The sequence below is a fragment of the Schistocerca piceifrons genome, unplaced genomic scaffold (genome assembly GCF_021461385.2).
Source record: "Schistocerca piceifrons isolate TAMUIC-IGC-003096 unplaced genomic scaffold, iqSchPice1.1 HiC_scaffold_1320, whole genome shotgun sequence".
Lineage (NCBI taxonomy): Eukaryota > Metazoa > Arthropoda > Insecta > Orthoptera > Acrididae > Schistocerca > Schistocerca piceifrons.
The window spans coordinates 32,501-37,500 of record NW_025727148.1 but is presented as its reverse complement, the minus strand read 5'-3'; the positions used below and the strand labels follow the sequence as shown (position 1 = coordinate 37,500).

Below are 5,000 nucleotides of genomic sequence, written 5' to 3'. Positions count from 1 at the left end.
CACCCACAAAGGCTGCAGCCTCTGTCGACCATAGCACCCAATCTCCAGTGGCTCTGCCGCACGAAGCCGTGGACCGGCAATGACGCCACCCGCACCCGTTCGTGCACCACCCCAACCGCCAAACTCGCACCTCCAGCGGATGAACGGCGGACGTTTCCCGCACTCGTAAAGTGCAATCCACCCCTATAACTTGCGTTTCATGAAGAGTTATTTCCAATATGCGACATTCCCGCTGTCCGTATACATGAGCCGCGACCTGTACCACTTACGAGCGAGAGACGCGATCGCGTTGCTCACTGTACGGCGTCCGATACCGAGCCATCAGCATGTCGGTCCCCATGCGCGTTGCACTCGCACTCGCAGTCGCAAAAACGTGGGGCAAATATATTACGCGGAAGAGTTATAACAGACCGAGCCCCACTGCATGGGGGGAGTCTTTGTCACTAATGTACACAGATGGAACATTTTGGACTGGAACCAGATTACCCGTACACACGGCGCTGATTAGTAATCAATGCAGAGCCATCAAACTACAGCAAATATACACAACTGTCCGTATACATGCTGAAAGAGTCTGCCCAAAATGGGAACCACACGTCAGCCAGACACTCTGATCACGCACCACTCTCTGCTTCTAACAGGCGCACATACAATATGTAAGCACCAGCATGGAACAACATCCAGTGCATCTTCTCCGCCACATTACACAATCCACACTATCACAACCAGACCAGGAGGTCCGTGCGGAAAATACAATATCCCAGCCTTTCGACATCCACCATTGCGCAGACCAGGCACCAACACCCACACATGTCCTATACAACGGTGCACCCAACATCACAATAGTACCTCCTGTCACAGCGCACAAACAATGACATGAGTCAAAGACACAGGTCTCACACAAGCATAGAATTGGAGCGCCGCCTCTAATAAGCCAAAGGTGCATCCTGACGTGACAAATCTGATCATGTCACAAGCATTCACTTACTATAATCACTATCAACGAACCTGCCGCCCCCGCCCCCCCCCCCCCCCTACACCTTTCCGTACAACAACGTGTAACCTAACCTAACCTAACCTAACCTATGTTGTACCTTAACCTAACCTATGTTGTACCTTAACCTAACCTATGTTGTACCTTAACCTAACCTATGTTGTACCTTAACCTAACCTATGTTGTACCTTAACCTAACCTATGTTGTACCTTAACCTAACCTATGTTGTACCTTAACCTAACCTATGTTGTACCTTAACCTAACCCATGTTGTACCTTAACCTAACCCATGTTGTACCTTAACCTAACCCATGTTGTACCTTAACCTAACCCATGTTGTACCTTAACCTAACCCATGTTGTACCTTAACCTAACCCATGTTGTGCCTCAACCTAACCCATGTTGTGCCTCAACCTAACCCATGTTGTGCCTCAACCTAACCCATGTTGTGCCTTAACCTAACCCATGTTGTGCCTCAACCTAACCCATGTTGTGCCTTAACCTAACCCATGTTGTGCCTTAACCTAACCCATGTTGTGCCTTAACCTAACCCATGTTGTGCCTTAACCTAACCCATGTTGTGCCTTAACCTAACCCATGTTGTGCCTTAACCTAACCCATGTTGTGCCTTAACCTAACCCATGTTGTGCCTTAACCTAACCCATGTTGTCGCCTTAACGTAACCCACGTTGTCGCCTAAACCTGCTCTGTAATTGTTATACGACTCGTTCAATTACTGTAGTGTTGCCCACCCGCAACCCTCGCAATATAGTTCGCTACTCGCACTGCCCGCACCCCTGTGTATCGCTTCATGTTAAACACCTTGCAAGTCTTGCTCACTTTCCACATGCTCCTGCTGTACACTGTAATGTGGATGGCAGCAGGACGTACATGCCGCCCCTCCCCACGTCCCCACCTTGCCCCCTGCCTTCGCAAGCTGGTTGGTGAGAAGTTTGCATGTTCAATGCCCTTCGCATGCGACGTACTCAGGCTACGTTGTGGTGCGGCCTGTGTCAACTGTCCGCTGATGTCGTACGCGTGAACCACAATCTGTACTGCACATTCGTCCTTATGTACTGAATGATACATCGTGGCACATGTGTGACCGCACAACGACTGCGCCCAAAAACGGCGGACCATACAGTGCAAATATTGTGCACGCAGCTACGTGTCGTCTCCCTATGAGAGCTGGATTGCAGTGTGGTACGCCATAGAGACGTGTGGGAGGAACGGACGCCGTGGATGGCGATCAGCATGAGCTGTCTGTTGATGTATTCGGACCTAGTCGTCTCTCCTCACACACCGTGATGGCATGGTGCACCGCGTTCCATATCTGCGACATGCTACAGAGGCCGGTTGACAGTCGTTCGAGCAATGGACATCGCATACGTACGGGGGCCACCTTCCACGTATTGTCTAGGCGTGCACATTTTGTTGCGTGTATGTGGGCAGACGTAGTGTGGCGTGACACCTGACACAGGCATGCAATAATCGTTGAAGTTGCAAATGGCGATGGACGCCTGCGTTTTCTGGTGAAGTTACGCAAATGAACAAATGGTAACCTGTTGTGGTGCGGTTGTTCTCGCTAGGGGTGAATCGGTGATGGCGACGATAGGTTGAGGTACTAACCGGTTGTTCCAGCGATACCCACCATGCCGACGAAACTGAACGGCATCTGGGTGTGAAGCGATACGCGGCGGTGGCTGGGTGGGACCGTCCCCGGCCGGTGAGGGGGCGCCTCCCGGCGTGCTGGCCGCGCGGTGCGTGGGCGCACGCGCTACAGCCGGCTGGTGGGGGCGGCCAGTGGCAGGCGCGCCGGCCGACGGACGCGGCAGGCGTCGCAGCTGCGCGCCGGCGCACCCTGCGCGCGGCGCCGTGCGGCCAAAGTAGGTCCTCGCGGGCCCGGTGCGAAGCGCGGTGGACATCTTCAGTGTGCTGGTCCGATTGAGGACTGTGTGCGTTGAGGATGCGCCGCCGCCCGGCGCTCGGCGCCGCGACGCCGTCTGCTGCTCGGTCGCCCCAGCGGTTCTCGCTGGTGGTTTGTATCGCAGCTGTGCGGATGTGTTGGCGCGTGCGCTGTGCTGGGAGAGTTCGCTTCGGCACCCAAGTGGGGCTTTTGTCCTTCTGTGGCGCTGGCGTTGGAGCTGCCGGTCACCGTAGGTGGCGCGTGTTGTCTCCCGCCGGCAATGCCACGACAGCACGCTCCCGGGCCTCTGTCGGCAGCGGCAAGCTCAGTTGGGAGCACGGGTGGTCGCACCGAAAGCGTCTACTCGCCTAACTCCGGGCGATTGCGCCTCTCTCGAACCCGACCAAGTACTTGGGACGGCGCTGCGCGCCGCCGGGACCTGAGAGGGTTTCGAGGTGTATTGTGCAGGGGAGCTCAGCCTCCTCCTGTTTGCAGAATGATTGAGCGGACGCTTGCGTGTTCGCGCGGGCCCCCGGGACACACTCCCGGGCGGCCGGCTGCTCAGCTCTAGTTGACGCAGCTCCCTGGTTGATCCTGCCAGTAGTCATATGCTTGTCTCAAAGATTAAGCCATGCATGTCTCAGTACAAGCCGCATTAAGGTGAAACCGCGAATGGCTCATTAAATCAGTTATGGTTCCTTAGATCGTACCCACGTTACTTGGATAACTGTGGTAATTCTAGAGCTAATACATGCAAACAGAGTCCCGACCAGAGATGGAAGGGACGCTTTTATTAGATCAAAACCAATCGGTCGGCTCGTCCGGTCCGTTTGCCTTGGTGACTCTGAATAACTTTGGGCTGATCGCACGGTCCTCGTACCGGCGACGCATCTTTCAAATGTCTGCCTTATCAACTGTCGATGGTAGGTTCTGCGCCTACCATGGTTGTAACGGGTAACGGGGAATCAGGGTTCGATTCCGGAGAGGGAGCCTGAGAAACGGCTACCACATCCAAGGAAGGCAGCAGGCGCGCAAATTACCCACTCCCGGCACGGGGAGGTAGTGACGAAAAATAACGATACGGGACTCATCCGAGGCCCCGTAATCGGAATGAGTACACTTTAAATCCTTTAACGAGTATCTATTGGAGGGCAAGTCTGGTGCCAGCAGCCGCGGTAATTCCAGCTCCAATAGCGTATATTAAAGTTGTTGCGGTTAAAAAGCTCGTAGTTGGATTTGTGTCCCACGCTGTTGGTTCACCGCCCGTCGGTGTTTAACTGGCATGTATCGTGGGACGTCCTGCCGGTGGGGCGAGCTGAAGGCGTGCGACCGCCTCGTGCGTGCTCGTGCGTCCCGAGGCGGACCCCGTTGAAATCCTACCAGGGTGCTCTTTATTGAGTGTCTCGGTGGGCCGGCACGTTTACTTTGAACAAATTAGAGTGCTTAAAGCAGGCAAGCCCGCCTGAATACTGTGTGCATGGAATAATGGAATAGGACCTCGGTTCTATTTTGTTGGTTTTCGGAACCCGAGGTAATGATTAATAGGGACAGGCGGGGGCATTCGTATTGCGACGTTAGAGGTGAAATTCTTGGATCGTCGCAAGACGAACAGAAGCGAAAGCATTTGCCAAGTATGTTTTCATTAATCAAGAACGAAAGTTAGAGGTTCGAAGGCGATCAGATACCGCCCTAGTTCTAACCATAAACGATGCCAGCCAGCGATCCGCCGCAGTTCCTCCGATGACTCGGCGGGCAGCCTCCGGGAAACCAAAGCTTTTGGGTTCCGGGGGAAGTATGGTTGCAAAGCTGAAACTTAAAGGAATTGACGGAAGGGCACCACCAGGAGTGGAGCCTGCGGCTTAATTTGACTCAACACGGGAAACCTCACCAGGCCCGGACACCGGAAGGATTGACAGATTGATAGCTCTTTCTTGATTCGGTGGGTGGTGGTGCATGGCCGTTCTTAGTTGGTGGAGCGATTTGTCTGGTTAATTCCGATAACGAACGAGACTCTAGCCTGCTAACTAGTCGCGTGACATCCTTCGTGCTGTCAGCGATTACTTTTCTTCTTAGAGGGACAGGCGGCTTCTAGCCGCACGA

General features: G+C 54.0%; 1 non-coding gene across 1 annotated transcript in view; it reads left to right on the top strand.

Moving 5' to 3' along the window:
• Positions 1-3,481: 3,481 nt before the first annotated feature.
• Positions 3,482-5,000, top strand: part of LOC124732134 — a 1,909-nt gene continuing 390 nt past the window's right edge. The window contains exon 1 of the ribosomal RNA XR_007008564.1: positions 3,482-5,000. This exon is cut by the window's right edge and continues 390 nt beyond it. This is a non-coding gene — a ribosomal RNA (small subunit ribosomal RNA).